This window comes from Musca autumnalis, unplaced genomic scaffold (genome assembly GCF_047663935.1).
Source record: "Musca autumnalis isolate F117 unplaced genomic scaffold, ASM4766393v1 scaffold_4, whole genome shotgun sequence".
Lineage (NCBI taxonomy): Eukaryota > Metazoa > Arthropoda > Insecta > Diptera > Muscidae > Musca > Musca autumnalis.
Window position 1 is genome coordinate 49,056,472 of NW_027411977.1, and position 23,060 is coordinate 49,079,531.

Here is a 23,060-nt window from a genome sequence, read left to right on the forward strand (position 1 = left end):
ATTGTCATTAAAGTTGCCAAAGGCACTATACACCTAAAAGGCAAAGATTTCAAGGAATCTTAATTTTCAAAAAAAATTAAATTTCACACTTGTCTGTCTTTTGCTTACATCCTGATGTATATTTTAAAAGCGTCATATTTCTAGCTCTATTTTCACAATCTGATTGGCGTTTTCTGTAATTTGGGAAATTGAGTCTTGTTGCATGGTAAATTGGTAAAAAGTAAGGAAAGGAGCATATACAGGCAATGCCAATAAAAATGTCCGGATTGTCGTATAGAAAAATCTCACTATTTTTAACACTTAGAGCACGTAGAGTATTATATAACTGCCACGAGTTATTTAATCATAAAAATAATTTATTTTCTTTACTATTCGTTAATCCGGACAATTTGATAATTCGGACACCGCCAAAACCTGTGGTGTAGGGATTATCGAGATTATACTGTATATATGGGTGCAATATCCAAATCTGAATCGATTCTTACCAAAATAAACAGGGATCGCCCTAGGGGCAAAAAATCTCCAATTTTTATGCGAATTGGTCTATAAATGTGACCTGTACTTTGTTTTCAAAAAGACCTGACCAGATGGATAAGTGCGAATCTATGCAGATCATCAAAAGGACCTGTGGGTCTTTTTCGTTTCCTTTTGCATGTTGCAAACTCATTCACTAAGACAAAATACCCTTAGGGTATTAAAATATAGTTATCAGTGCAATCATGAATAAAAATTCCGTGCATAATTTGTTTCCTTTCCCAAATTTCACAATTTTATTCCATATTTATACCCAAAAAGGGAATATTTTTGTCGATTCGACTAGAATATGCCATCATGAAGCGAATCTAGTAGCTTTCAACTTTTAACAAATATTGATTTTAAAAGAGTTTCACTTTCTAAAATTATTTTCCGTGCGGAAAATTCGGACGGAAATATTCATGATTGCCCTGTATATGTTTTTATATGTTATATGTTTTTAGTAAAATATGAAAGATTTTATGTAATATTCAATATTGTCTTAGTCTTAATTTCTAGCTCATTTGTTATTCTGTCAAACAATTTGGCCGAGCAGAAACTATCAACATATTTGTATACGTTCATTTTGACATTTCTGATTGAGTTTTTGAACAAATTTGTATTAGAAAGCAACTTATGTTGTAATAAGAAGGCTGGGTTATAGGAAATTTTCTAAGTCTTTTAGTCCAGATTTATTGCTGTGGCGGAATAATAATTAATAACATAATAATCTGTTAAGAAATCGACGTTTAACGACAATAAACTTAATTTAGAACACTTTTTGATGACTTTCCAAATTTAATTTGACTATTTTCGTCAAAAAAATTAGTTGCATATTTTGCATATTTTTTGCATATTTTGCATATTTTTTGCATATTTTGTGCATATGCAAAATATGCAAATATGCAAAAAAATAAAAAATATGAGCCTGTCATTGCATTCAGTTTTCTTCAAAACGAATTTTGGTCCAATCAGAATTTTCGTATCTTTATTAATAAAAAATATGCAAATATGCAAAATCCGATGTCTAGTAATGAGCTAATATAACTGTGCAACAAAATGAAGCTGAAAGTCTGGGGCACGGACAATTGGGGAAGAGAGGCCTTGGTGAGTATATTAAGAAACCCGAAGAACAGATCCGCCATGAGTCTAACTTCCGCATTATGGCGTGATTAAGTTTTTGCTAGAGACCCAGTAAGCCATCAAGAATTAGCGTTATATCATTGTTCACTGTTGCTTTAGCTGTCGGATGACAATCAAATCGAATGAGGATTATTTTCGTAGAGCACTTTGACCTTCTAACTCGCTTCCTTCAATGTCATTTTCGTCCGACCAACCAGATAGGGTCGGATCAGCCATAATGTGGGGAGCACAAAAAAAGTCTTGCAGCACTTGGAAGTTATAGATCAATTTCCCTGTTATCGAGCTTTGAGATGTTGTTCGAATATTTCCTGCCGCATCAATCTGATCATCGAGATTGGCATGGGTTTTACGACGAAAAAGGGAAAAAGGTATTTCGCCAAAGCTTTCGATATAGTATCGCTAAATGCCATTTTATATAAAATGCAATCATTTAGTTTCGATCATCACACTTGGCGCATAAATGGTGGCAAGTTGTTGTGACAACTAGTCGGAACAAAGTCTCGTCAAAACAAGTAGTACCTCAATGGTTACGACTGGGACCAGTTCTGTATATCTTGTTTATCAGTGATATGCCAGGTTCGCCTGAATGCTACTTATCTACATACTTAATTAGTTGGCCCATTACAGAACATTTGTTCCATAAGCCGAACTAAGAAAAGATCTCCAACACTCTCTGTTTAGTGTTTCGCTTTCTGGGATACCGCGCCTTGTCATCTCATCCACATTGTTTGCGCCATCTATTCTTTGGTCTGCCAATTCTGCGTACACCGCCATGCGGCCCCAATTTATACGCTTTTTTATCGGGTTCATCATCGCTCATTCTTATGATATGGCCTAGCCAACGCAATCGTTGCATCTCGATACGTTTATCTATACTGATGTAGTTGTATAGCAGATACAGCTCGTGGTTCATACGGCGTCGATATTCACCGTCAACGCAGATTGGTCCATAGATCTTTCGAAGAATTTTCTCTCGAACACACCAAGCACTTGCGCAAGTACCCAGGCTTCTGAACCATACATCAGCACGGGTAGTATCAGTGTTTTGTAAAGCGTTGCTTTTGTTTGACGAGATGTGGCTTTATTCCTAAACTGCTTACTCAGCCCAAAGTAGCATCTGTTGGCCAACACTATTCTTCTTCTTATTTCACAACTGATGTTGTTGGTTGTGTTTACGGCGGTGCCGAGGTAGACAAAGTCCCTTACTACCTCAAAATTATAGGAGTCAACGTCAACAGTTGGCCCGATCGCTATGGACGCATTGCACGACGACACCATTAACTTTGTGTTTTCGCCGTTTACCGCCAGACCCACTTTAGCTGATTCCCTTTCGACTTTTTCAAAGGTACAAAGTTACTTCCTTTACCAATCGACCTATGATATCAATGTCATCGGCATAAGCAAGTAACATATGGCTGTTTGTATATATTGTGCCACTTCTTTTCACCTTCGCATATCGTATAACCTTTTCCAGCAGAATGGTGAAAAGATCACACGAGAGGCTGTCACCTTGTCTGAAACCTCTTTTGGTACCAAACTCTTCAGAGAAGTTCTTTCCTATTTCAACTGACGATCGAGTATCAGTTAATGCCATTCTACAAAGCCGGATGAGCTTTGTAGGGATACCAAATTCAGGCATGGCTTGGAATACCTTTGAACGTAGGGGGCAGTCGAAGGCTGATTTGTAATCAACAAAAAGGTGGTAAGTGTCGATCTGCATCTCTTGGGTCTTCTCCAGGATTTGCCGCAGGGTAAATATCTGGTCAATGGTGGATTTGACAGGTCAAAAGCCGCATTGGTTGGCCCAATTATTTAATTGACCATAGGCTTTAGTCGTTCGCACATTATCCCTTACACTATCTTATAGGCAATAGGGAGAAGTCTTATGCCCCTATAGTTGGAGCATACGGTCTTATCTCCTTTCTTTTGGACGGGACACAGGATGCTCAGGTTCCAATCGTCGGGTACGCGTTCTTCCTGCCAGATGGTGCTAACTAGCTGATGCATACACCTTATCAGCGCTTCGCCTCCGGTTCTAAACAGCTCGGCTGGTAAGCCATCGGCTCCTGCTCCGTTATTATTCTTCAGTCGACTTATTGCTGTCTTTACCTCATCTTGGCTGGGCGGTATACATCTTCGCTACTATTGTATGCCAGCAGATTGGAAAAATGTTCCTTCTGTATCTGTTACCAGATTACCTTGCTGGTCTCTACAGGAGGATGTGCCTGTACCAAAGCCATCTGTTTGACGTTTCACTCTTTGGTAGAATTTTCGGACTTCATTCTGGCTCCTGTACATATCGATTTTTTCACACTCCCGCTTTTCAATTTCTCTCTTTTTCTTGCGGAAAAGACGTTTCTCTTCTCTCCTTTTCTCCCGATATCTCTCTCGTGCGCTACGCGTTGCTAGTGATTGTAAAGTAGCTCTTTATGCCGCATTTTTTTCTTCGGTAGCAGCACGACACTCCTGGTCATACCATGAATTCCTTTGTGGAGGTCCCTGGAATCCAAGTATGGATTTTGCGGCTGTTTGCATGGAGTGGGCAATATTTTGCCATTGTGTTGTTATTTTATCGGGACAAGGAGTGCTCGCGTTAAGCAATTGAGCTAGTTGAGTGGAATATGCTGTGGCTATCTGTTGTGTTTGCAGCCTATCGATGTCCAACTTCCGCGTTGTGTCTGTTCGTGCTTTATTTGCAACGTTTAGACGGGTACGTACCTTTGCTGCAACAAGGTAGTGGTCCGAATCAATGTTTGCGCCTGTTTGTCTTCCATCTATTACAACATGATCAATTTGATTACTTGCTCTTTGATTTGGCGACAGCCAGGGGCCCTTATGAATATCGAGATGCTTAAATCTGGTTCTGCTAACTACCATATTTCTTGCAGCTGTAAAGTCTATCAGCCTCATACTATTGTCAGATGTTTCACTGTGGAGACTGAATTTCCCCACTGTTGGGCCAAAGATATTCTCCTTTCCAATTTTGGCATTAAAAACGCCTAGTATAATTTTAATGTCATGGGCAGGGCAACGGTCATAAGTTTCTTCTAAGCGCTCGTAAAATATATCCTTGGTCTGTTCGTCCTTGTCTTCAGTGGGAACATGAGCGCAAATAAAGCTGATGTTGAAGAATTTTGCTTTTAATCGAATTGCAGCGAGTCTTTCATTCACTGGGGTGAAGCTGGAGAACAGATGTTTTAACCTCCGACCAACTACAAATCCGCAACCAAACTCATGCTTTGTGTCATGGCAGCTATAATACAGTGCGTATTTCCTGTATGGCAGTAATGTCGGTCTTGTACTTTTCAAGTACATCTGCCAATGCATCTGCAACTGCACCTTCTCTATAAAGAGTGCAAACATTCCAGGTGCAGATTCGCAGATCATGGTCCTTACAACGTTTGCGGGGTTCGTCATCTTTAGAGGGGTTGTTTTTCTTTTCTTTCGTTTTTTTTCATAGTAAGCTGCTTTTCTAACCCGACGCCAAAACCCAAGTTTTTAACGTTCTTATGGGTGAACGCGCGGCACATGTTAGCTCACTACCTTCAACGGGTGTTAAAGGCAGCTCCCCAGGGGACACCACAGGAAGGTTAGTGTCCACTTGAGATGAAAGAGGGACCAAGATAAATCCTGGGCTTTGCCATGCTAAAGCCGGTCAGGACCGTTCCTTGGTATCTTCCATCCCCTAAGCTCCCCATGGGTGGGGCGGTTTTGACACTTTTTAGACGTTTTGTAAATACTCAAAAGTTATATTCTAAAAACAAAATTATAAACTTTTATATATCAAAAGCCAACAAAAAAGCCAAGAAAAAATTCAAACGATCAGAGACGAGCTATTAGTCTGCATATTTTGTGTGGGGGAGGAACCCAAAGGACGGGACCAATATAGTCCATATTCCGACATGATGCATGACTAGATGAAATAATACGATGTGCAGATTTGCCATTTCAGTTGGTGCCGCTACGGTTTCTTGGAGCTTTTAGGCCATTATTTCAGAAAGTACCGTCGCACAGTGGTTCAGAATCGATTTTTCCTGGTCAAAATTCTGTAACTTTTGAACGGATAGAGATATATTCATAATTCTTTTTTTGTTAGACAGATAGCACATTCAGCTTTCAGACGAATTATAAGCGGTAAAGTTTGGTCCGGTAGTTGCAGAGAAATTCAAGGTCAAAGTTAAACTTTTGAGTTTTTTAACTATTTTTCATCAAAATATGAGTGTTTTTGGGGTTTTTATATCTTCCTATGTATTAAAGATGGTCAAACACCAACAAATAAACAAAATAATTACCAAAAAAAACTTAAAAAAAAATACGAAAAAAATGTCGAAAAAATTTTTTTTCAAAAATTTTTAAAAAAAAAATTTACAAAAAAAATTTAATTTTTTTCAAAAATTAAAAAAATTATCCTTGGGTTTTAATAAAACTTATATAACTCGTATAAAAACTCATATACTCAAAAAAGTTGTAATTTGTGTCAAAAAACTGTAATTCATATGGAAACAGTATAGAAAAACACACATTTTTACCCATGTAATTTCAATAAATTGAAAAAAGTGTTAAACGGACTGAACGGGACGGGTACAAAAGTATATATGGGCTGGAAGAGGAGACTTTCGTGCATCATTCTGTGAAAACAGAACTTTGTTCCATGTTGTTCCACAAAAGTTCTAGTCCACTAAATTTGGAATTTCATAAAATTTAGTACCCGAGGAAAAATAAAATAGATAATGTTGTGTAAGCGCTACGGTAATTTACTAAAACGATTTTTAAAGGCCACAATCCTACCAACCTTACAAAAAAAAATGAACACAATAACTGTTATAGTTTCAGAGAAATAGCTTCGTATTTCTCCAGAAATTTGCAAAAATTACGTATTTCCCAAAAATGGGGAAAATGCTCGTCTTTAGGGGCACGCCACGCCCACACCTTCCAATATTTGGGCCTAATTTTTTGGTTTCCTTAGTTTCAATATGTTTACTATCGAATCCCATATAGAAATTAAATATCTTTGACAAAACAAAATTTTGATTTTTGGCCAGGAAAATTGATTCCTGAACCATTGTGCGTCGTAAAGGGAGCCGCAATGACATTGGGCCATTATTTCTGAAAGTAATGACTTACTCCGGAAAAAATTATACTGCTGGAAATTAGGCCGCTAGGCCATTCAATTTGTGTGGTAGGTACCCGAAGGAGTTGACCGATATAGTCCATATTCGAACACGATCTATATATCGAAGGAGTAATACGATGTGTAAAGTTTGGACCAAATCGATTGCTCCCTTCGAGAGTTATCGTACACATCATTTTACAGAAAAATTTTTAACTTTTGTGGGGGAGGTGACCGAAGGAGTATGAAAGCGTATATGCCCTCGTCAGCCTAAAGGCTGAGGGTATAATAATTTATCCACGTTTCCGTTAGGGATTTCTGTCATTCCCATACTTTGAGACTAACCTATTTTATTCACATAAAACACGATATGATAATTAAAATATTTTTCTTTTTACTTTTACAGACGGTGATAAAAATACATAAAAGTATTCCTGATTTGCCATAACAGGTGAGTAATTACATATTTGTACACATATGTACATACTTTTTGTTAAAAACAAATTGATATGCAAACTGCATCGAAGAAAATGTGCAACAAATGTTGTAGGAGCGAGCATTTAATTGATGATTTTATTATTATAATTTTACTTGGCAATTAAAACACTTGACTCAATTAAGACAACAATCATGTTTGCAATACCAATTACAATGCAGATCAATTGATGTGGAGACTTTGTACCGTTGAATATGGTTTTAATAACACAAACTTTTCAATAACAACAACAATTGCAAAAGAATTAAATTTTATAAATAACCGACTCCCTAACTAGTTCGCTTTTATGTTGTTCCACTGTAGCCGCATGTAAATGAATTGCAATAATCCTGTTAGAATTTCAAATGCAGTGATTGTAATCTTATCTCTAAATTTAGCATGTATAAATCGAATAGCTTTGGTGAAGTGTATCAAATAAATAAATGTGAAAAAAGTCTCCAAGGCAAAAGTGATCTATCATAGATTCAGGCAGCTGTTAGATATGGGTGATTGTGGTTACCATTAAACAGTCAATTGCATAAATGCAACTTAATCAATTAGCAACAACAGTGAGTGAATAAAACTACACAATATATCGATTAGGTTACAATTTAATAATGTTATTTATACAAATGTCTTAATTTATTACTATATAGGTACATAAATATTACGATAAAGATAACGGAAGTTAATTTGTATACAATGTTTTTTAATGACATTTTTGTCAGAAAATAATGTTAACTTCAGTTTCCATATTTATCGCATTATAAATAAATTTGTGAATGCAATGTAAAGTAGAGATTGTCATATTATATTTATTTGAAAGGAAATTAAATGAAATTTTGATTATAAATATTATATGTATATGCACAATGTGACTAAAAAATCACTAAGATATGTACAGAATTGGACTGCACTCATTGATCACGTTGCCCTTTAATCAAATTTAAATGGAAGGTGCTTACACCTGGGAAGTTTATGCGGATTCTGAAACTACAATGTTCATAGATGAAAAAAATCAAAGAACAAAAAAAATCGCCGGAGCGCTTTTTAAATAAATCGCGATTCAAGTTGGAAACCGCAAGTACTATTAAAATCGGAATAAAGAAAATGTTGTAGCTATCAAAATTCTCTACAAGATTGATCTTAATGATATTTTCGTAGGTTTTACAACTTTTGAGATATAGAAGTTGAAATTGGGACAATTCAAATTCAATTCTGTATCGTCTCCTTATAAAACAATGTCATGACTGCAATTTCACAACTTAAACTTATATATCTAAAAAAATGGCACAACCTAGGAAAAATTACATAAGGCAGTCTTGTAGAGAATTTTCACATCTATAAGATTTTCTCCGGGCCCATGCCGATAAGACTTGCCGTATTCAAACAAAATCGCGAAACCCTATCAAAAAAACCTAAAAATGTAAACTAAGCTTCTTTATCTCAAAAATGGTACAGCCTGAGAACAAATCATAAACGTCAACCCTGTAGAGAATTTTCACAGCTACAACATTTTCTTTAGCTCCATTTCGATTGGACTTACGGTTTCCAAGCAAAATCGTGAAAACATAAAAAACACCTAAAATGTGAATTTTGGCCGCGATTTATTTAAAAATCCATACAGCGATTTTTTCTTATTTTTGGATTTTTCTCATCTATGAATATTGCTGTTTCAGAATTCACAAAAACTTCCCCTGTGTAAGCAGTTTTCATTCAAAGTTAGTTAAGGCGCACCCTTCATGACATTGTTTTATAAGGGGGCGATACAGTCAGTGCATTGTCCCAATTTGAACTTCATTATCTCAAAAATGGTAAAACCTACGAAAATGCCGTAATGGTCAATCTTGTAGAGAATTTTCATAGCTACAACATTTTCTTCAGTCTCATTTTAATATGACTTGCGGTTTCTAAGCAAAATCGTGAAAACCTAAACAACCCCTAAAAATGTCAACTTGAATCGCGATTTAATTAAAAAGCGCTCCGGCGATTTTTTTGATTTTTCTCATCTATGAACATTGTAGTTTCAGAATCCGCAAAAACTTCCCAGGTGTAAGCACTTTCCATTTAAATTTAATTCAAGAGCACCGTGTGATATAAAACTAAATTCCTCACAACTTATTCGAATAGGGTCTATATCGGTCCACTACTTTCGGAAGAGTCCAAGATAATCCGTTAGACATTTTTTTTGTATTCTTCAACATTTAATAAGTAATATACATGTGGAAATGGCCTCAAAATAGACATAAGGCATTAACGAATGATTCGACGCAAATTCTTATTGAATCGTCCAACAATTTTTAAAAAAATCGTTACACATGAACAGAACTATATACGACTGAAACTATAGGCAAAATGGAGTAAAATGGCTTTTAAGACTTTTGACCTTTTAAAGTAAATGAAAATTTCAAAGGACATTTAACAAAAAAATATATTTAAATACATGAAAATTATTATTTAAAGCCAATATTCTCCTCTTTAATATGACACCAATACCAGCATAGTGCGATGAGTACGCTGGTATTGGTGTCATATTAAAGAGGAGAATATTGGCTTTATATAAGATTTTCATTAATTACATTCAAGGATAACAAGGACATCAAAAATGTCCTTGAAAAATTAAATACTAAAAATCCTTTGAAAACATCCTGAAATTTATTTCATACAAATATATGTTAAAATCCTTTATGTAGTGCAACACTTCCCGAAATTTCAATACCCTAGCCTTGTAAGTTATTTCTTAATAAATATTTACATGAAATTCTTCAAAGAAAACACTTTTATTCGATATCACTGTGTGACACGAACAAAATTAAAAAAAATACGAACAAATGATATTCTGACACCGCAGCATGATAGAAGACCAAAAAATAAGAAGACACGTGTCCCGGCGTTATTCACCATAACGTCCACTTTCTTGGTGCTTCGATTTTCTTGCAATTTTTTTGAATTAAACTACGTTCAGTTACAAAAATTTTAAGTCCTATTTGGTAGTGGGATACGAATGATTACTATTTTTTCTGAATTTTTAAAAAGTTTATTGTTCGAAATTTTTAAAAAGTTTATTGTTCGCTGATACAATCCATTTTAAAATTCGAAAAGCTGCGATGTTTTTACTTTGTTTAGAAAATTCCCAAATAAAAATACAAAGCAAATGTTGAAAGATTTAATTTTTTATTTTTTCTTTGGTAAAATGACAAATGTTTCACAATGGTATAGAGGAAAAAATTGTATTGACAAATTTTAAAAAAATAAGAAAAAGTAGTAACCATTCGAATCCCACTACCAAATAGGACTTAAAATTTTTGTAATTGAACGTAGTTTAATACAAAAAAATTACAAGAAAATCGAAGGGGTCAATCATTTTTAAAAATAGATTTTAAATATTAAAACGCGAAAATTGCTTCCAAGCCCACTGTGCAAATATTTTTTCTATTTTTTATTAAATAGCTAATAAAACAACAAAACATACAAAAAAGATTTTTTCAAATTGGTCCAATATTAAAGAAGTTATGAGTATTTCTTTGCATATAGTTTTCACAGAATTCGGCTTTTTAAGTCGCCATATCTCTGGAGCCGTTGGTCAAACACAATCTGAAAATATACTGAAATGCTTCGCTGATGAGTCACAACAGCAAAAAATAAAGGAAATCAAAAACCTCATCTTGAAAAAGTGTCCGATTTCACTCAGAAATCCCCACGAAAAATCTTAAATGAAATTTTACTCCATTTGGCCTAGAGTTTCAGATGTATATAGTCGGGTTCATGTGTAATTTTGGCTGTCGGAGGTGTTATAGGACCTCTATGTGGTCTCTATAAGAAAAAGATAAACCAACAAATTACTGATTCATTGATTTCTTTGGCCGTAAGTTTCCAGGGAGTATTGTACCACCAGATTCCAAAGGAACAGTGCTTTGAGTTTCTGAGCCATCAACACAATCTTTATTTTCCCGATCACCTTGGGCTTAAATGATTTCGTCGCCATAACAATCTGTATATGTGATTGTTCTGATGATATCTTCGAAACCAACTGTATATTTGGTCACAGAACGCCACTAACAGGTTTGGAAGCTCGAACTGGATAAATCCGGAGCTAAGTATTTGACAAGTCCCAGCAAAAATTCGGATTCGTTAGTCCTTACGTAACCCATTACAAAGTAATGTAAACAAGCTTCTTTTCGCATTACAAGTAATCTGAAAAGTAATGGGTTACTTCTTAAAAAATTTACAAGGCAAGCCTACTTACTTACTTTACTCCTCACTAAGTAATGAGGACGGTGGTACAGTGTGTGTGTGTGTGTCCGACTATAAATCCTAGAGTTGTGTGTTCAACGCTCACCGTCGGCACGCAAGTTTTTGTTAATTAAAAAATAACAGTTCGTGGTGCACATGTGCACTGCACATTTAAGTTCTTAAGCAACCCTTAATATTCGTGTGCATGGCACAATGTGTAGTGTCTTTGGCTAGAAATCAGAGGGTTCGTGGGTTCAATTCGGGCAGACAGCGAAATAAAATTAAAGTAAAATAAAAGTAAGAAGTGTGATAAAACTAAAAACAAATTCTCTACACCAACTGTTCTAAAAATAGATTTTCTCACCTTACTTTTCAACTTCTAGTGGCCACAGAATAACTAGTTATTCTAGTGGTCATAAAATAACTAGAAACCGAGTGCGACATGCCCTTGTAAAAATAACGGGGAAGAAAGTGGGTTTGTGAGTAGTTACGGCTGCCAAAAATCCCTTACAAAGCCCATGATTTTGGGAGGACTTTTTTGCTGGGGTGTCTCCAATTTGTCGTTAACCACCAATATTGTACCAGAAGTCTCGAAACTGGCAAGGTGGTGGCGCTACTGAAGCCAGTGAATATTGCCAGCCAACGGAACCGAATCGTAAATGCCTATTTCGCCAGTAGAAAAAGATTCTAGAGGAACTCCCCATGATGAGAATAGGTTTCCCAATTGCTCAACATCATCAGGGATTCCAAAAAATACACAGTACCACAACAGCATTAGATGACATATCGACACATATCAGACGAGGAATTAACCAGAACAAGCCGTGCGTCCGAACTGTCATGCTGGCTCTTGGCCTATAGGAGGCATTCGACTATTTCAACCTTTAACTATATGAGTTATTGTCAGTCATTGGTTTAATTCAGAAATAAGAAGATCCGTAGAGGAAAACACGGAGTTCCTCAAGGCGGGATGATATCTCCGGAACTGTTTAACATCTACCTATGTGAAATTTCTCACCCTCAAGACATCATAGAGATCGTAATATATGCGGATGATTGCACGATATTGTCGTTGAGCCCTACGGACGATTATATGTATATGTGATAGGTTAAATATCTACAAAGTTGGCTTAGTACAGTTCTTCTAACTGAAGAATATCAAAATATGCGCCGTTAAGTCCTCTGGCACCTTTCACCTCATAGACGACTGAAATGAGGCTCCTGCTGCACACTAACTACCCCACGATATTAGGTGTAATGTTCTATAGCATGTTTAAGTGCCCGCGAAAGGTACTGTTAATTCTAAAAGATCAGAAATAAGAACAAGGTCGCCAGCCGGGAGCCCTTTGGGTGCTGACACATAAACTTGTTTATCTCTTACAAAGCAATAGACCAGTCGGTGGTGAGTTATGCGGCGGCAGTATGGTATGCAAATCTTAGCGCTACGCAGTGACTGAATATTCAAACATGTCAGAATGCCACACTGAGGACTGTAACAGGGTGTCAGTGGACCACCTTTAGGAAGAGACGAATATATTACCAGTGCATCAGCGCAACAACATGTTGTCGATGCAGTGCCTGCTTGGGTGTTATCGCCGAAGTTGCTTCATTAGGAAAGTCTGTCCACAAGATTGTGGCAGGGATACAGACACTTAAAGAGATAACTTCAAGATCTAGAAAGAGAGGTCCAGATGGTGTAAAGGGAACCTTCTAGACCAACGAACCTATTAGGCAGGCTTTAATAGCATTCACACTGTTAGAATTCCGCAGGCAGTACAAATAAATAGTGCGAAAGCTGTACTTAAGGGCCATACCATTCCCCCCAGTGGAAGAACGCCAATTGACAAGACAAACAGGAGTGGTTTTTGGCTCAGTTAAGACCCGTGCAGTGCATTGTGGTCTACTGCAGTTTATGACCACTTCTTTGTTTTTATACCATCAGCCTTTAGGCTAACAACGGTATATACAATTTCATACGATCAAAAATGTGCCTCATCGACATAATGTTTTTAGATCCCACACAATATGACATATTATGTTTGCACGAATTCCATTACAGACGAATTCCGAATTCCGTTACAGACAATTTGGAGTGGATTTACGCCTGTTCGTCCGTCGGTCTGTCTAGCTGGCTGGATGGATTGCACAATTTGGCCTATAAGATGGTCCTCGTAATATTTCTTTCACACATAAATCAAGTTTGAATATGGGTCATATCGGTCCACTTCTTCCGGTAAATCCTCCACAAAAACACAAAATTGTGCACAGATGGTCTAAATTTTTTACCTCTTAATATTTCTTAATAGAACAGGTTCAAATATGCAGTATATCGACTAGGGTTATGACTTTTTGACATTTTTCTCAAAAATGTCAAACTTTTGTCTACTAATGCCTAAAATAACATTCATTCAATTTAATTATAAAAAAGGATTCCGCACATACCACTTTGATTTTTTTTTCTTTGTTGAAAAAATGCAGTGAAATGTAAAAAAAAAATTATTTCCTGTTGCACGACTGAATTACCGTTTGCCTTTTAATGACTAAAATAACTTTTATTTCACACAAATATTGCAAGAGGTCCCGCACAAACCACTTTTAATTTTTATGATATATGGAACAACGTTATATGTAATATAAAATGATATATATGTAATAATACGACCATAAAATATTGAGAAACCAACGGTTATGTCATTTCGGTAATGTCATGTGCCCCTATACCTTGTTTTCAGTTAAATATCTGCTTATAAAAATAATAAAAAGTTCTGAAAAATAACAACTTTAAAAGCTTTTTGTGCGGAAGCTTTTTTATAGAATCACTTGATAATAACATTATGTAATCTTATGTAGAAACTCATCACGCTATAATACAGGGATATGATGTTGTAAAAAGTCATAAACCTAATATCGACCCACTTCTTCGGGAACGACCCACATCAATTTTCGCTCAAGTTCACTTAAAGATATGTATCGGATAGTTTGAAATTTTTTGTAGCAGGTTGTTCTCGCGGTCGCTATTACAAATGTACAATCTAGTTTCTGGAGCAAGTCCCATAAGCTTTAAAAAACCTTGCCGGCACAATCTAAAACGATCACGATTACTTACAAATTGAGTATCCGATTTGGCAGAAATTTCAGACGTTGTAAAATTTTTTCCAAATCAAGTTGTAGGAAGATCTATATGGGACAATACCTCCCAAAAATCAATATTTTCGCATATGCGCAGTTTAAGGTCTGTTTGAGCATCGTTTTGAAATTTCTACCATATGTCCTTTTTTGTCCTGTTTACAGCGACATAACACTTTTCGTGGGCAAATAAACGTGTTCAGACACAATAGTCCAAAAGCTTTAAAAATTCCTGGGCAAAATAATCAATAATCACATCGGAATAATCTTTCAAACGTACAATTTCCACGAAAGTCTGTATCAGACAACACATTCACAGAAATTCAAAATGTTTCTTATGTGCTCCTTAACCCACTTAGCGCCGAGAATTTTTTTGGCGAGAAAACTTAAAATTTTTTATGAAAATTATATTTTTGAGATTTTTTAAGCATTTTTTAAAAAATAACTTTTTTCTCTAAAACGTATAGTTTTCCTGCAATCGGGCCTTCTTTTAAAAGTTCCAAAAACTTTGGAGGGTAATATAGGTGTATCCTTACATGCCAATCCCTTGGTTTTTGATTGAGAAAATACTCTTACTATATTCCTAACAAATCCCTGACTTTATTTGATTCTAACATTTTTAATTAAATTTTTATCGCATATTTAAATTTTTCATTAAAAGTCGAAAATTACAAAAAAGTCGATTTTTTTGAATAGCTTGCGTTTTTGGCCAATTGCTTGGAAATGCGTAGATCAAATGAAGCGTTATCAACGTGAAATTACAGATAACAGACAATACTATAACAAAATGCAAAAAACCCCACAAAAATATTTGAAAAAACCAGAGTTTTACGTCAATTTTTTGTGGCGTTTAAACGACCAGTGGCTTTATCTGGGTTAAGGACTGTTAAAAGATTAATCTTTTTTATTTTCATAATTTTATTCTGTGTAGACTGCTTATGTTACCTATCCCTAAAAATTTACACTGAAAATTGGCTAGACTTCCTCGTGCAGAGAATATAGAAAGTTCATTTAATTTCTTCAATCACAGAATAATCAAGAAATGTGTATCCTATCACCTTAGGTATTCGTGCGAAACCCTTTAAATTACTTCCTCTAATTAAACATTTTTTTAATTATTCGCAAAAAAAAAATAATTGAACTTGCAATGGCAGCGTGACACATCAACAATTTTTCACCAACAAAGAAATGACAATTAATGAACCGAACACCAATAGTAACGGTACTCTTTGTTACGATTCCAACAAAATGCTTGTACATCCTTTGACAAAAAATAAAGCAAATAAAGGAGAACAAAATCAAATATGGACAGCACTTGAATTTAAACTGAATATGCAAATTCATGCAATGGCATGGTTGGATGAACATAATGTCCAGAACACATCCATAGTTTGGAGCACTTATCTTAAAACGGTAACTGAAAACGAAGAATTTTGAATCATCGCCATCATCAAAAATATGGAATAAAACAAATCAATTTTGTCATTTGGTCTGGTTGGTCATTTTCTGTGTCTTTCTTTGCACAAATTCCAATGTCTGACAAACTGTTTGACAAAAGTAGTCATGTGAAAAGTAAAAATTATTCGAGCATAACGTAAATTGCATATTAAAATGTAATATCTTCTTTGTCCAACAAACCGCCTGGCGTTGTTGGTCGTCATCCATAGAGCACAGAGATTGAAAGTGATTACAGTGGTCGTCAGCTGGTTTGCTATAACGCTACGGTGTTATTTTTAAGCACAATCAGGAAGTAATTATGACAATATTCCTTTTTTTATGTGGGACAATAAGAGTTGTTTCTAGTTGGATTTTATTTGCAAGAAGTGGATCTAATAATATTTTGTCCAAGCTTAGAATTTATTGAAAATGTTTAAATAATAACTACATATTACTTACTTACTTAGCTGGCCCATTACAGAACATTTGTTCTATAGGCCGAACTAAGAAGAGATCTCCATTCCTCTCTATTTGTTGCTTTGCACTCTGGAATACCGCGCCTTTTCATCTCATCATCCACTTGTTTGCGCCATCTATTCCTTGGCCTGCCAATTCTGCGTGCACTGCCATGTGGCATGTATTCATACGCCTTTTTAGCGGGTTCATCATCGCTCATTATTATGATATGGCCTAGCCAACGCAATCGCTGCATCTCGATACGTTTAACAATATTGATGTCGTTGTATAGCAGATACAGCTCGTGGTTCATGCGACGTCGATATTCACCGTCAACGTAGATTGATCCGTAGATCTTTCGAAGAACTTTTCTCTCAAACACACCAAGCACTGCCATGTCTGCTTGCGCAAGTACCCAGTCTTCGGAACCATACATCAGCACGGGTAGTATCAGTGTTTTGTAGAGCGTTATTTTTGTTTGACGAGATGTGGCTTTGTTTTTAAACTGCTTACTTAAACCAAAGTAGAATCTGTTCCCCAATACAATTCTTCTTTTTATTTCACAACTGATGTCGTTTGTTGTGTTTACGGAGGTGCCGAGGTAGACGAAGTCTTTTATTTTATTTATTTATTATGACATGTTTATAAATGATTTACATATTACAAACTTAGTCTATTTACAAAGTTTCGCCATGTGTTTCTATCGTTCGCTAAATACTGTAATTGATCAAGAGTTTGATTAGTTTCTGACATGATTGTTCTTCTCCATGTAGTTCTTGGTCTGCCTCTATTGCGACGTCCTTGTGGTTTCCATCTAAGTGCCGAGTGGGAAATTTCGTCCTCGCTTTTCCTTAAAGTATGACCAAGCCAACCGTATTTTCTTCTGGTCATATCGGATCCTATTCCATGCTGCCTTGTAACTATCCACAGTCGCTCATTAGATATTGTTTGCGGCCAGCATATTTTCAAAAGTCTACGGAGGCATCTGTTTATGAAAACCTGCAATTTGTTAGTGATGCTGCTGGTGACGAGCCAAGTTTCGGAGCCATATAATAGTGTAGATTTTACACACGCATTGAAAATGTCTATTTTTGTTTTAAGATCTATCGTTTCCGAAGACCAGATATTAGTAAGAGACGCAAAAGTACCTTGCGCTTTTCGTATGCGGCTTTCAACGTCTTCAATTGTTCCTCCCGATATAGATAAAATGCTACCGAGGTATTCGAATCGGTCTACATTTTCAATTTCTTTGTCATAGATTTTAAACGGGGCATTATTGTTTGCGTTGACTCTCATCGTCTTTGTTTTTCCGCAGTTTATCCTAAGCCCGATTTTGAGAGACTCCTCAGATAGTGCATTTAACTTGGTCTGCATATCCGAAAATGTTGTTGTCAGTAATACGGCGTCGTCTGCATATTCCAAATCCCCAAGTTTGTCAAACATTCTCCAATTAATACCAGTTGGGGCGGAATCTAGGTTTTCGAATATTGTGTCAAGAACTGTTATAAAGAGTAAAGGTGATAGTGTACAGCCTTGACGTACTCCACTGGTGGTAACGAAGGCTTCACTCACATTGCCATCGTGTAAGACTCTAGACGTTGTTCCCTCGTAGCTTTTTTCTATGATATTCACAATTTTCTTGGGTATTCCTTTTGATGAAAGTGCTTCCCAGATGTAGCTTCTATTAATGGCATCGAATGCTTTCTCGTAATCGACGAAGGCCAGATACAAACTTGCATTGTATTCAATCGATTGCTCAATTATAATCCTGGTTGTGAATATATGATCTATGCATGAGTTACCAGCTCTGAATCCTGCTTGGTTTTTTCGTAGAATTTTTTCCAAGGGATCTGCTATTCTGTTCAATATTATTTTGTTGAATATCTGTAATATTGATGGTAGCAACGATATGCCTCTCCAGTTACCACATTTAGTCTTAGGACCCTTTTTATGGAGTTTTACTATGATTGACTCTTTCCAGTCCATAGGGATACTTTCTTCCACCCATATTTGTTTGAATAGAGGAAATAATGTATCCGCCATTATTGTGCTGCATGCCTTATAACATTCTGATGGTATACCGTCATTTCCGGGGGCTTTTCCATTTTTTAGGCTATCAATAGCTTCTTTAATTTCATTTCGCGTAGGATTTTCAATATTAATTTGCGGGTTTGATGGATGGGATCTATATATGTGAAATTGTTCCTGATGATGTTGACTAATATTCAAGGTTTTTTCGAAATGCCTTTTCCAAATTTTTATTTGGTCGTCTTTTGCTGTAACAAGACATCCCGTTTCGTCTTCTACCGGAGTACGATTAGTCTGAGAAGTATCTTTTCCACTTAGCTTTCTAATGACATTGTAGAGCTCTTTAGCGTGTCCACTGTTTGCTGCATTTTGGGCCTCACTACCCATTGTATTGTAGTAATGCCGTTTGTCTCGTTTTATCTGTTTCTTTATTTCCTTACTCAATTGTTTATATGTTGCTTTGTATTCTTCTATGCTGGTCTCTTCCTGTTCATTGAGCATTTTAAGCCTTAGGTTCTTCCTTTTGTCGATAAGATCCCAGGAGAGATTGGCCATCCACTCCGCATCTTGTTGCCGTTTCTTGAATCCTAAGACTTCCTTGCATATATCTGTCATCTTGTCTTTAAACCGCTTCCATTTTTCTTCCAGTGTTTCATTGGTATTTATGTTTATTTCTCTTACTTTGTTTGAAAATATACTTTTCGTTTGGCTCATTTTTAGTTTTTCAATATCAAATTTTCTCACCTGAGGTGATTGATTATTATGTTTATAAAATAATTTTAGTTTTATCTCCGCTAAAAGTAGGTAATGGTCGCTACCAATTTCTGCGCTTCTTTTGTTACGAACATCGCATAATATGTTGCACCATCTCTTTGAGATACATATGTGGTCTATTTGATTTTCGTAATTTCCACTAGGTGCTTTCCATGTTGTTTTATGTTTCTGCTTATGGGGGAATAACGAACCACCAATCTTTAGGTCAAAGTTCATACACAACTCTAACAGCAATTCCCCGTTTATGTTGCGATTTCCTAGCGCATGAGCCCCAATTACATGTTCAAAACCATCAATGTTTGAGCCTATTTGGGCGTTAAAATCCCCAAGTAGTAATATTATGTTTTTCTTAGGTATATTTGTCAGTACACTGCTCAACTGACTGTAAAAACACTCTTTCTCAGTGAGATCACTCTCCTCCGTAGGGCCATAGCACTGAATTACTGTTATATTATTGCATTTTGTTCTTAAGGTGGCTGTAATAATTCTTTCGGAGATGCCTTTCCAATTTATAAGTGCCTTGTACGCTGCTTTTTTTAAGAATATGCCTACACCTCTAATATGTGGATCATCCTGGTTCGACATACCAGAATATAACAGTACATCACCTTTATTGTTCCGGACTTCTCCGCTGGAGTTCCATCTTACTTCGCTCAGACCGCAAACACTAATATTTAATCTGTCACATTCTCTTGATAATTCGGCGAATTTTCCAGTTTGATAAAGCGTCCTCACATTCCATTGTGCAAATCGTATCCGTTTAACGTAGCGTTTATTCGTCATCAAATAATTCCGGTCATTTTTTCTCTTTGTAAATACATTTGCTTACAAGTTCTGGCCTCCGAACATGCCATACTTTTGCTGTGGTTCCTAAACATTTCCTCTTAGAAACAGGTGTTATGGTTATACCGCCAATGGTCGGTCGTCAGAGCCTACTCTGCTAAAGACAGGGTCCACCACTAGTCGGCGAGGTCTTTTACTACCTCAATATTATAGGAACCAACATCCACAGTCGGTCCGAGCTCAATGGATGCATTGCGCGTCGACACCATCAACTTGGTCTTCTCACCATTTACCGCCAGACCCACTTTAGCAGATTCTCCTTCGACCTTTATAAAGGTATCAGTTACTTCTTTTACTGATCGGCCCATGATGTCTATATCATCAGCATAAGCAAGTAACATGTGACTATTGGTGTAGATTGTGCCACTTCTTTTGACGTTTACCTCTCGTATAACCTTTTCTAGCAGGATGTTGAAGAGGTCACACGAAAGGCTGTCTCCTTGTCTGAAACTTCTTTTGGTACCAAACTCTTCGGAGAGGTTCTTTCCTATTTTAACTGAGGACCTCGTGTCACTTAAAGTCATTTTACAAAGCCGAATGAGCTTTGCGGAATACCAAATTCAGACATGGCTTGGAATACCTTTGAACGCAGCGGGCTGTCGAAGGCTGCTTTATAATCGACAAAAAGGTGGTAGGTGTCGATCTGCATCTCTTGGGTCTTCTCCAGGATTTGCCGCAGGGTAAATATCTGGTCAATGGTGGACTTGCCAGGTCTGAAGCCGCATTGGTATGGTCCAATTATCTCGTTGACCATAGGCTTTAGTCGTTCGCACAATATCCCTGACACGATCTTGTAGGCAATAGGGAGTAGACTTATGCCCATATAGTTAGAGCATACAGTCTTATCTCCCTTTTTGTGGACGGGGCACAGGATACTCAGGTTCCAATCGTCGGGTACTCGTTCTTCCTGCCAGATGGTGCTAACTAGCTGATGAATACACCTTATCAGCGTGTCGCCTCCGGTTGTGAACAGCTCGGCTGGTAAGCCATCGGCTCCTGCTGCCTTATTATTCTTCAGCCGATTTATTGCTGTCTTTACCTCATCTTGGCTGGGCGGTATACATTCAATACCATCAGTTTGATGCTTGACTCTTTGGTAGAATTTTCGGACTTCATTCTGGCTCCTGTAGTTCTCGATTTTTTCACACTCCCGCTTTTCCATCTCTCTCTCTTTTTCCTGCGGAAAAGACGTTTCTCCTCTCTCCTTTTCTCCCTGTATCTCTCTCGTGCGCTACGCGTTGCTACGGATTGTAAAGTAGCCTTATATGCCGCATTTTTCTCTTCGGTGGCAGCACGACACTCCTCATCACACCATGGATTCCTTGGTGGAGGTCTCTGGTATCCAAGTATGGATTTTGCGGCTGTTTGCATGGAGTGGGCAATGCTTTGCCATTGCGCTGATATGTTATCGGGATGAGGAGTGCTTTGATTAAGCAATTGGGCTAGTTGAGTGGAATATGCTGTGGCTATCTGTTGTGATTGCAGCTTACCGATGTCTAACTTTCGTGTTGTGTCTGTTCGTACATTGTTTGCAACGTTTAAGTGGGTGCGTACCTTTGCTGCAACAAGGTAGTGGTCCGAATCAATGTTTGCGCCTCGGAACGATCGTACATACAACACGCTCGATGAATGTCTTCCATCTATCACAACATGATCAATTTGGTTTCTTGTTTTCTGATCTGGAGACGGCCAGGTGCCCTTATGAGATGATTAAATCTGGTACTGCTAACTACCATGGTTTTTGCAGCTGCAAAGTCTATCAGTCTCATACCATTGTCAGATGTTTCACTGTGGAGACTGAATTTCCCGACTGTTGGGCCAAAGATATTCTCCTTTCCAATTTTGGCATTAAAATCGCCTAGAATGATTTTAATGTAATGGGCAGGGCAACGGTCATATGTTTCTTCTAAGCGCTCGTAAAATATATCTTTAGTCTGTTCGTCCTTTTCTTCAGTGGGAGCATGAGCGCAAATAAAGCTGATGTTGAAGAATTTAGCTTTTATTCATTTATTGTAGCACGTCACTAGAGTGAAGCTGGAGAACATATGTTTTAACCTCCGACAAACTACAAAACCGCAACCAAACTCATGCTTTGTGTCATGACAGCTATAATACACCTTTAGGTGTTGTTGTGACGCCTTTCCCAATCCATCGTATTTCCTGTATGGCAGTAATATCGGTCTTGTACTTTTCAAGTACGTCTGCCAATGCGAAGACTGCACCTTCTCTATAAAGAATGCGAACATTCCAGGTGCAGATTCGCAATCATGGTCCTTAAAACGTTTGCGGGGTTCGTCAACTTTAGAGGGGTTTGTTTTTTTTTTTCTTTCGTTTTTTCATAGTAGGCTGTTTTTTCTAGGGGAGGGTTACTAACCCGACGCCCAAACCCAAGTTTTTAACGTTCTGGGTGAACGCGCGGCACATGTTAGCTCACTACCTTTAACGGGTGTTAAAGGCAGTTCCCCAGGTGACACCACGGGGAGGTCAGTGTCCACTTGGGATGAAAGAGGGACCAAGATAAATCCTGGGCTTTGCCATGTTAAAACCGGTCAGGACCGTTGCTTGGTATCTTCCATCCCCTACGTCACCCAATAACTACATATAGACAGAAAAAAACGTATTAATATGCCAAAATTTTCAAACAAATTAATAATTACCTATTAATACAAATGAATGCTAAAACTTCTTATCAAACCACCTACGCAAAGACTCTTAATTAAATTCTTCACTATAATTTAATATATGTATATAGGCAGCGTAATGTGTCATGTTAGTGCTGCAAGTTGATCCATATCATTCACATGACATTTGGAAGCAATGAAGTCTAGTTTACGAGCAAAATACGCTTCACATTTTCAATTCAAAATAAATTAATATGCATGACAGCTTTGGTGGAGTATTCTGATTAACTTGTTCGCAGGC

At 37.0% G+C, this 23,060-nt stretch overlaps 1 protein-coding gene across 1 annotated transcript in view; it reads left to right on the forward strand.

Moving 5' to 3' along the window:
- slow (epidermal growth factor-like protein slowdown) overlaps positions 1 to 23,060 on the forward strand; it is a 216,945-nt gene that overhangs the window by 38,831 nt on the left and 155,054 nt on the right. Inside the window, exon 2 of the mRNA XM_073985712.1 lies at positions 7,173 to 7,217. The gene's annotated coding sequence lies outside the window, so the exon portion shown is untranslated. The remainder of the gene's footprint in view (positions 1 to 7,172; positions 7,218 to 23,060) is intronic.